The sequence below is a fragment of the Pongo pygmaeus genome, chromosome 1, assembly GCF_028885625.2.
Source record: "Pongo pygmaeus isolate AG05252 chromosome 1, NHGRI_mPonPyg2-v2.0_pri, whole genome shotgun sequence".
Taxonomy (NCBI): Eukaryota; Metazoa; Chordata; class Mammalia; order Primates; family Hominidae; genus Pongo; species Pongo pygmaeus.
Genome location: NC_072373.2, coordinates 13,121,550 through 13,132,498, shown reverse-complemented (window position 1 = coordinate 13,132,498; position 10,949 = coordinate 13,121,550). Strand labels below are relative to the sequence as shown.

Genomic DNA, 10,949 nt, shown 5'->3' with positions numbered 1-10,949 from the left:
TAAAACCAGAAGCCAGGGATCCTGGTTTCCAAACAGTTGATGGGTTTTGTGCCAGTTCACTTTTGAAGAAACGGCCCTGTAGTTCTAAGGGTCAGAGCCGTCTCCCATCTGCTCCCTCTCTCCCTCCCACTGGCCCCCATGGAAGCAGCTGCCCAAGCTTCTTGAGAAGGTGAGTGCCGGAACTCCAGGACAGGAAGAAGACTCTAAGCTTGGTCTTAAAAGACCACAAAGCGGCCGGGCGCGGTGGCTCACGCCTGTAATCCCAGCACTTTGGGAGGCCGAGGCGGGCGGATCACGAGGTCAGGAGATCGAGACCATCCTGGCTAACATGGTGAAACCCCGTCTCTACTAAAAATACAAAAAATTAGCCAGGCGTGGTTGCAGGCGCCTGTAGTCCCAGCTACTCAGGAGGTTGGGGCAGGAGAATGGCCTGAACCCAGGAGGCGGAGCTTGCAGTGAGCCGAGATCGCCCCACTGCACTCCAGCCTGGGAGACAGAGCGAGCCTCCATCTCAAAAACAAACAAACAAAAAACACCACAAACCATGAGATCCAACAGCCTGGGCAACATGGCGAGACCTTGTCTCTAAAACAAAATTTTAAATAAAAAAAATTAGCCAGACATAGTGGCGTGCTTGAGCCGTAGAGGTCAAAGCTGCAGTGAGCTGTGATTATGCCACTGCATTCCAGCCTGGGCAACAGAGCAAGACCCTGTGTCAACAAACAAACAAACAACAAAAAGCCAAACAAACAAACAAAACCCCACGAGATCCTAAGGTTCCCACGGCCTCTCTTTTTGCACTGGACCCATGACTCTGCCTCAGGCTGTGACCGAGACATGAACGGAGAGGAAGGAAAGGGAAATGGTAAAGGCGGCAGGATTGTCTCCAAGTACTTCCCCAGGTCCAGGGGAAGAGGGCTGGCAGGTGAGGAAACCAGAGAATGAGAAATCCAGGCTGAACCCTGATGTTGAGCCCGAACGCTGATGCATTGCCATCTGTGTGCACAGCACAGTGAACTGCAAAGAGATGTGGCTCCTGGCCTCCAGGAATTAACGATCAGGTGGAAAGAAAGTTCATTCCACCCAGGGATGCGTTGGAGCCAGCTGGCACCCGTGAGCTGATTGTGCACGTCTCTACACAATGACAGCATGACGTTGCGTCGGTAGTTTCAAGTCCACCATGTAGGGGTATTCACACCAGAGAAATCAGCAAACTCCACAAATCAGGGCTCCCTCCACTCCCCCAGAGCTGAACGTTAAACGTTTACCTGCACGCTGGTGACTCTGCCTCACTATAGCACAAACTGCTTAAATAAAGGTGGGGCGGGACATTTGGTCACAGTCGAGAAGCAGTTGAAAGTGTCATGGGTTTGAGTCTAAGGTCAAGCTCTTCCACTGATTGACTATCTGACCCTGATTATCTCTACCTCAGCCTCTGCCTCTCTTTAATGAGACTGATGCTATCTACCCTAGTTAGTTACAGAGTGGCTGGGAGGCTCAAATGAGATCGGTCTGTGTGGATACTATGTAAATTATAATGGATTTTATCAAGGTAATAGAGGCAGCCTTAAAAAATTCATAAAATTATGAGACTGAGGCCTACCAAATCCCAGTTTCATAAGGATACATATGATAATGTATATTTGTTTGATTTCCCATTTATTTAATAACACTTATTGATGCTTCCCATATGCTAGACACTGCTAGTTGGGCAGTCTTTTTTTTTTTTTTTTTTGCATTCATTCAACAAGTATTTATGATGTCACCTGGCTCCCCACCAGACACTGGGGAAACAAGCGTGGAGATGGGGCACTGCCTGAACGGGGCACATTTTGGGGGACAGCTACCCTGTCTGGTGCACCATTCTCACCCGCACCTGGCAAGGTGGGTGAATGGGGAGGAATCCAGACAGGTGACCGGGGGGGTGGTGGGCTATTCTCTGATTTGGGGAACACAGAGAGGACAGGGGGCAAAGTGGAAAGTAAATGAAGATGAACAAGTTATGTCTACAGGTCTGAAGCTGGAGAAAGATGTCTGGACTTCAAAGGAGATTTCGGAGGCAGCGGCTCACAAAGAAGCGATCCTGAAATCGTGGCTGAAGGCGCTGAGTGCTCAGTCTCTCCAAGGATGATGCTTTTCAGAGTACTGGTGTCACTTCCTGTACTGGGTGGCATCAGGCTGCCAGATAGAGTCAGAAAGAAAACAGGCGGGAGCAGAGCCAGTAAACTTCCGAAGCTTTCAATGACAGGAAAGCTGGAGATTAGGAGCCAGTTTGAGGTCGTGATGTGCCGTAGCCTGGGACCCTGAGATTCCGCAGGTGGAGAATGTCTCAGGTGAGAGCAACCCTAGTTAGAAAAGTATTCCCAAGAGACAAAGGCAAGCCACGAGTCACTCCTTACAGAAAGTCACTCTTGGTCCCTAAAGATGTGCTCACAAGTCATTCTCCAAAGCACAACTTTATCTTCAGAAATGAAAGGACATCAAAAATAGGACTGTCCTGTGCAGATGTCCAATAGCCTTAATGTGGGGACCAAATGCCCCCTGGCCATTGGAAAGACAGATCTTGTAAGCTCCATTCATCCGTGCGCTCACCCATTCATTCGTGTTTACCGAGTGCCTGCTCAGTGTTGGGACAGATGAAGATAGTTGTTCCTGCCATCGTGCCCTGGAGGACATAGGCAAACATTTAAACAATGACACAGTGTGGCAAGGGTCACAGTTAAGGCTGCTGTAGGGTAGCTGTGGGTGGTGATAGACCTCAAGGCTTCATTCTGCAAAGCTGAGGGCAAACCTTGGCCCAAACTCCTTCAAGAAGCCCCCAGTGTTCAACTGTTCTCAGTCCAGGAGCCCAGCAGTGCTCCCAGTGGAGTTTATGAAGCCGATTCAGACCCAGCAAATCCAAAGTTTTCTTCCTTTAAGCAGACTTCCTTTAAGCAGTGTTATTTAATAACACTTATTGATGCTTCCCATATGCTAGACACTGCTAGTTGGGCAGTCTTAAGAGAAGATGTAAAAACACTTTGTAGATTACAAAGCTTTTTTTTTTTTTTTGAGATGGAGTCTCACTCTGTCACCCAGGCTGGAATGCAGAGGCGTGATCTTGGCTCACTGCAACCTCTGCCTCCAGGGTTCAAGTGATTCTCCTGCCTCAGCCTCCCAAGTAGCTGGGACTACAGGCATGCATCACCACACCCAGCTAATTTTTGTATTTTTAGTAGAGATGGGGTTTCACCACATTGGCCAGGCTGGTCTCCAACTCCTGACCTCAAATGATCCGCCCGCCTCGGCCTCGCAAAGTGCTGGGATTACAGGCGTGAGCCACTGCACCCAGCTGATTACAAAGTTTTTTTTTTTTTTTTGAGATGGAGTCTCGCTCTGTCACCCAGGCTGGGTGGAGTGCACTGGCACATCTCGGCTCACTGTAAGCTCTGCCTCCTGGGTTCACGCCGTTCTCCTGCGTCAGCCTCCCGAGTAGCTGGGACTACAGGCGCCCACCACCACGCCTGGCTAATTTTTTTTTGTATTTTTAGTAGAGACGGGGTTTCACCGTGGTCGCGATCTCTTGACCTCGTGACCTGCCCACCTCGGCCTCCCATACAAAGTTTTATACAAGTCTTTTGTAAAGTAGAAGGCATCGTGCAAGGAAAAATGTTGTTTTTCTCAGCTTTCTTCATCTTTTCCAATCTGGACACACTTACATTTTCACTGCAACTAATATTATACCCTGATACTTTCATTTAGACTAAAATATCTGGCAGCAGTCACAGACAATGGTGTGGAAAGGAAACCAAGACAAGGAAATATCCTTGCAATATCTAGCTGAGGCAGGAGAATGGCGTGAACCTGGGGGGCAGAGCCTGAAGTGAGCCGAGATCGCGCCTCTGCACTCCAGCCTGGGTGACAGAGCGAGACTCCGTCTCAAAAAAAAAAAAGGTCATAACAAAATTTATACAATATTATTTCTATGTATGTCTATATGAATAGGGAAGAATATACATTAAAATATTCACAGTGGCTATCTCTAGGTGGTAACATTATTTTAATTAGCCTTTCTTGCTCATATGTAATTTTTATTTTCTCTACAAAAATTGGCTACGAAATTTTGGAGATAAAAACTGAGACGTAAAAGATCTTCATGCAGCTATTTATTTTGTAGAATTACAAATATGGATTTGAAAGGAGGCTTACAGGTGGTTTCATAAGATGGGGAAACTGAGGCCAAGGGAGATGCGGAGGAAATAACTGAGGACTCTGAGTTTTTCTCTGAATTTGCATTCTCTTTTTTCTCTCCAAATGTGTGTGCGGAGCTTTTGATAATTAATCTAATCTGTATACTCTACAATGAGATTCTCGTCTTTCATTATCTTTCTGACTTTTTGATGTATCTGCTTCCTCTGGTATGGTCATTTGTCTTTGCCTTGTTTCTAATTTTTTTTTTAATGTTCAACTGACTGCTTGGTTTCTCTTTTCTTTGAAAGACTCGATGTAAATAAGCACTTTATCCCAATCTGGCCTCTTTAATTATATCTTCTCACATTTGCTTTCTGAGACTAATTTCTCAGAAATTTGCAAGGGTGAATCACAATGCCTCCAAGCCATGATTCCCAGAATCAGAAAATTGCTTTTTAAATTTGAGGTAGACTGAAACGTTTTTCATCCACGTATACGATATGATCTAATACACCAGCCTTTGCTTTCTGGACCTCAGCGTTTACATCTGCCAGATGGATGTTTTCCCAGCTTGCATGATGACTGCTTCTTGTTGAAAGCATCTTGGAAAATCTGAAGCCCTTTCCACCTCAACAGCACAGCCTGGGCTGGTGTGCTGGGCTCATCCCTGTAATTCCAGCTGTCTGGGGGACAGAGGCAGGAGGATTACTTGAGTCCAGGAGTTCAAGACCAGACTGGGCAACATAGTGAGACCCTATCTGTATTAAAAATAAATTAGTCGGGCATGGTGGTACATGGCTGTAATTTCAGCTACTTATGAGGCGGGAAGATTGCTTGAGCCCAGAAGTTCGAAGCTGCAGTGAGCTATCATCATGGCACTGCACTCCAGCCTGGGCAACACAGACCCTGTCTCAAAGCAAACAAAAACAGCATGAGGCTGGGTACAGTGGCTCATACCTGTAATCCCAGCACTTTGGGAAGCTGAGGGGGGCAGATCACTTGAGGCCAGGAGTTCGAGACCAACCTGGCCAACATGGTGAAACCCTATCTCTACTAAAAAATACAAAAATTAGCCAGGTGTGGTGGCATATGCCTATAATCCCAGCTACTCGGGAGGCTGAGGCATGAGAATCACTTGAGTCTGGGAGGCGGAGGTTGCAGTGAGCCGAGATCACGCCACTGCACTTCGGCCTGGGCAATAGAGCGAGACTCTGTCTCAAAAACAAAAAACAAACCAAAACCAAAACAGCACCAGATACTTGACTGCTAGATTGAACATGAGCAAATGGTTCTGGGGCTAGAGATTGCGAACGAAGCCTAAGCCACCTTCCAAGATATGAACAGTTGGGCTGCACGCAGGGAAAGTCCAGAGAGGCAGGGCGAAATGTCAGAACAAGTGACTTTGACTCCTCTGTTTGTTGAAGCCTCTCTGTGACACACAGTTATCCAGCTTAGAACATCTCTGGGTACAGTTCGGCTCCTTATCTATGGCCTCTTCAAAAAGTGTCAATCATGAGGGTTGAAACACCCGCCTACATACACACACACTTAGTGAATGAATTGACACAAGCCTCCAGATTCTTTTTTGAGAGTAGAATAGCACTCACTGTCCAATAGAAATATGATGCAGGCCCCAAAGCTGAGCCATATATGCAATTTAAAGTTTTTAGCAGCTTTTTTTTTTTTTTTTTTGAGACGGAGTTTTGCTCTGTCGCCCAAGCTGGAGTGCAGCAGCATGATCTCAGCCGATCTCAGCTCACTGCAATCTCCGCCTCTTGCACCCAAGCGATTCTCCTGCCTGAGCCTCCCAAGTAGCTGGCATGACAAGTGTGCATCACCATGCCCTGCTAATTTTTGTATTTTTAGTAGAGACAGAGTGTTGCCATGTTGGCCAGGCAGGTCTCGAACTCCTGACCTCAGGTAATCACCCCGCCTCGGCTCCCAAAGTGCTGGGATTACAGGCATGAGCCACTGCATCCGGCCATTAGCAGCCTCATTTAAAAAGGTAAAAAGAAATATGACAATAATTATAACATAATATTTTAAATGATTGTTGAGGGCCGGGCACGGCGGCTCACGCCTGTAATCCCAACACTTTGGGAGGCCGAGGTGGGTGGATCACCTGAGGTTGGGAGTTCAAGACCAGCCCGACCAACATGGAGAAACCCCATCTCTACTAAAAATGCAAAATTAGCTGGGCGTGGTGGTGCATGCCTGTAATCCCAGCTGCTCAGGAGGTTGAGGCAGGAGAATCGCTTGAACCTGGGAGACGGAGGTTGTGGTGAGCCGGGATTGCACCATTGCACTCCAGCCTGGGCAACAAGAGTGAAAGTCCATTTCAGAAAAAAAAAATTGTTGAAGTATTTTACATTCTTTTGCTCCTACTAAGTCTTCAAAACCCAGTATGCCTTTTACACTGAGGGCGCGTCTCCATTCCAACTAGCCACAGCTGAAGTGGTCAGCAGCCACATGGGGCCGGCGGCCTGCAGGCTGGACAGCACCAGTCCAGGTGCATCCAGTGAGTTGCTGAGGTTGGCAGGATGGAAAGGAGGAGTGTGAAGTCGTGCCTGGAATGTCCAAGCGGATTTAATCTTATTGGTTAAAGATGTCCACTAGGTGGCGATATATGCAAGGAATGAAAATTTACTATGTGGCTGGCATTGTTAATATATGCAATTATTTGTAGATATAATTCAGTATTTCCATCATCCCTGCAAGACGAGTAACAGGATGTTCACCTTGCGGATGAGGAAAATGAACCTGAAGCAACCTAGGCGTCTGGTGAAAGGGTTTCCAGCCAGCAACCGGAGGAGACAGGAATCATGCCCGGGTGTGTCTGGTGCTGGAGCCCAGAGGCTTCCCAGATCCGCACACCTCATACTCACTCATCTGCCAGCCACACAGAGGTCCTGGATATCTGGTGGGCGATGAGCAAGTGACAGAGAGTCCGTGTGATGAGGTTGCTCAGGCTGATGTGACAACAGTGAGAAGAGGCGTCTCATCTCATCCCTAACTAGACGGGGTTAGGGATGGTGTCTTGGAGCAGCCAACTGGAGAGACTGACATCGCTGATAAAGAGGCAGATTCACACGACCTCATCTTTGTCAGTGCACAAAATGGTGCCCTGTAGCCCGCTGGTGACCCGGCTGCAGAAAGCTCTGGGTGTGCGGAAATACCATGCGACCTCAGTCCTGTGCCAACGGGCCAAGATGGCGATGAGCCACTTTGAGCCCAAAGAGTACGTCCACTATGACCTGCTAGAGAAGAACATTAACATTGTTCGCAAACGACTGAACCAGCCTCTGACCCTCTTGGAGAAGATCGTGTATGGACACCTGGATGACCCGGCCAGCCAGGAAATCGAGCAGGGCAAGACATACCTGTGGCTGTGGCTGGACCGTGTGGCCACGCTGCAGTTCGTCAGCAGTGGGCTGCCCAAGGTGGCCATACTATCCACCATCCACTGTGACCATCTGAAAGAGGCCCAGCTCGGGGGCGAGAAAGACCTGCGCCAGGCCAAGGACATCAACCAGGAAGTTTATAATTTCCTGGCAACTGCAGGTGCCAAATATGGCGTGGACTTCTGGAGGCTTGGATCTGGAATCATTCATTAGATTATTCTGGAAAACTATGCATACCTTAGGGTTCTTCTGATTGGCACTGACTCCCACACCCCCAGTGGTGGCGGCCTGGGGGGCATCTGCATTGGAGTTGGGGGTGCCAATGCTGTGGAGATCATGGCTGGGATCCCCTGGGAGATGAAGTGCCCCAAGGTGATTGGCATGAAGTGAACGGGCTCCCTCTCCGGTTGGACCTCACCCAAAGATGTGATCCTGAAGGTGGCAGGCATCCTCAAAGTGAAAGGTGGCACAGGTGCAATCATGGAATACGACGGGCCTGGCATAGACTCCATCTCCTGTGCTGGCATGGCGACAATCTGCAACATGGGCACAGAAATTGGGGCCACCACTTCCGTGTCCCCTTACAACCACAGGATGAGGAAGTACCTAAGTAAGACCGGCCGGACAGACATTGCCAATCTAGCTGATGAATTCCAGGATCACTTGGTGCCTGACCCTGGCTGCCATTATGACCAACTAATTGAAATTAACCTCAGTGAGCTGAAGCCGCACATCAGTGGGCCCTTCACCCCTGACCAGGCTCACCCTGTGGCAGAAGTGGGCAAGGTGGCAGAGAAGGAAGGATGGCCTCTGGACATCCGAGTGGGTCTGATTGGTACCTGCAACAATTAAAGCTATGAAGATCCGGGGCGCTCAGCAGCTGTGGCCAAGCAGGCACTGGCCCATGACCTCAAGTGCAAGTCCCACTTCACCATCACTCCAGGCTCCGAGCAGATCCGCGCCACCATTGAGTGGGACAGCTACGCACAGATCTTGAGGAATGTGGGCGGCATCGTCCTGGCCAATGCTTGTGGCCCCTGCATTGGCCACTGGGACACAAAGGACATCAAGAAGGGGAAGAAGAACACAATCGTCACCTCCTGCAACAGGAACTTCACGGCTGCAATGATGCAAACCCTGAGACCCATGCCTTCGTCACGTCCCCAGAGACTGTCACAGCCCTGGCCATTGTGGGAATCCTCAAGTTCAACCCAGAGACCAACTACCTGATGGGCAAGGATGGGAAGAAGTTCAAGCTGGAGGCTCCGATTGCAGATGGGCTTCCCCAAGCAGAGTTTGACCCAGGGCAGGACACCTACCAGCACCCCCCACAGGACAGCAGCGGCCAGCACATGGACGTGAGCCCCACCAGCCAGCGCCTGCAGCTCCTGGAGCCTTTTGACAAGTGGGATGGCAAGGACCTGGAGGACCTGCAGATCCTCATCAAGGTCAAAGGGAAGTGTACTACTGACCACATCTCGGCTGCTGGCCCCTGGCTCAAGTTTTGTGGGCACTTGGACAACATCTCCAACAACCTGCTCATTGGTGCCATCAGCATTGAAAACAGCCAGGCCAACTCCGTGTGCAGTGCCGTCACCCAGGAGTTTGGCCCCATCCCTGACACTGCCCGCTACTACAGGAAACATGGCATCAGGTGGGTGGTGATCAGGGATGAGAACTTGAGCCGAGAGCACGCAGCGCTGGAGCCTCACCGCCTCTGGGGCTGAGCTATCATCACCAAGAACTTTGCCAGGATCCATGAGACCAACCTGAAGAAGCAGGGCCTGCTGCCCCTGACCTTCGCTGACCCAGCTGACTACAACAAGGTTCACCCTGTGGACAAGCTGACCGTTCAGGGCCTGAAGGACTTTGCCCCTGACAAACCCCTGAAGTGCATCATCAAGCACCCCAGTGGGACCCAGGAGACCATCCTCCTGAACCACACCCCACACCGTCAACGAGATGTGGATCAAGTGGTTCTGTGCCGGCAGTGCCCTCAACAGAATGAAGGAGCTGCAGCAGTGAAGGCAGTGCCTCCCACCACACCGCCAACCTTGCCCCCCAGGGCTGGCGTCATGTTCAAGTTCAGTTCCATGTGCGCCTTCAGCGGATCCGATCCATCCAGCCATGGGTTCTGATTCCAAGATGGTGTGACCAGACATGCTTCCTGCTCCCTGCTCAGCCCACAGAACGACTGTGGTTGGGGGAGGTTCTTAAAATAACTTTTTAGCCCCTGCCTTCCTATTTTTAGTGTTTGGTTCAAATCTTAAGCAGCTCCATGCAACTGTATTTATTTTATTGACAAGACTCCCATCTAAAGTTTTTCCCCTGCCTGACCATTTCATTGGTTGTTGAAGCATTCTAGAGAACCTTTTGTTCTTGCAAGGAAAACAAGAATCCAAAATAAAAAAATATTTTAAAAAGGCAGATTCAGCAAGCTGCTGTGGGGAGGTGTTAAGAGCAGCCCTTTGGGGGATCGCACATAACACCACATGGCTAGAATAGGGTCCAGGGTATGCTGTGGGGTGAACATGTGGGGTGACAGCAGTAGAGATGTCAGCAGTGGGCACAGCACCCAGGGTATTCTACCTCCAGAGCAGCGGGATTTAAGCAGGTGATTGATATGAAGAGTTTTACTACTTAGAGGGCTCCAGACCCCAGATGCAGAGTGTTGAGCAAATGAGGCCCCCGGTCCAGGGATGATCCCACCTGCACACTGCCTTTGCAAATTTGAATGACAAGTTTAACCACATGCAGTTACCCTGCAGTGTAGGACCTGGCCTAGCCAACAGAACAGAGCAAGAGTTCTGGAAGGTGTTTGATGTTTGCACCATATGCTGTGGAGTCCCACAAATCTAAACTCAAGCTCTGGCTTTGCCATTCACTAGTACCGTAACTTCCGGCAACCCTTAATCTCTGTATCATAAAGTAGGAATGATGCTGGGATCAGTGGGTTGAGCTGCTGTGAGGATTAAAGAAGCATTGCTTGTAAGGTCATGTTACCAAAGCAGTCCCACAGTGGAGTGTTCAGGACCACGAGTGGATGGCGGCACCGGACTCTGAAATTCTCATCCAGTCCCCTCCTGTGTCGCACGTACGTCAGCACGTGGCCGGGCCTGGATACCTGCCCCATGAGCCATGTGTTCATTCAGGAACTATTCCGACCTTACACACCAGGTCCTGGGGAGGGAAAGATACTGCCTTCATGGAGCTGATAGCCTGGTCGGGGAGATAAATGGTAGTTAAATGACACAATGAATATATAAATAGAACCATGACAAGTATTTCAGAGGGGAACCCTTGTTCTAACTGGGGAGGTACAGAAATGCTTGCTTAGTGTGTTAGTTTCCCAGCACTGTCATGACAAAGTACCACAAA

The 10,949-nt window shown here is 49.4% G+C and overlaps 1 pseudogene; it reads left to right on the top strand.

Annotated features, from left to right (window-relative positions):
* Window positions 1-7,286: 7,286 nt before the first annotated feature.
* LOC129008195 (aconitate hydratase, mitochondrial-like) lies at window positions 7,287-9,596 on the top strand (annotated as a pseudogene).
* The last annotated feature ends 1,353 nt before the right edge of the window (window positions 9,597-10,949 follow it).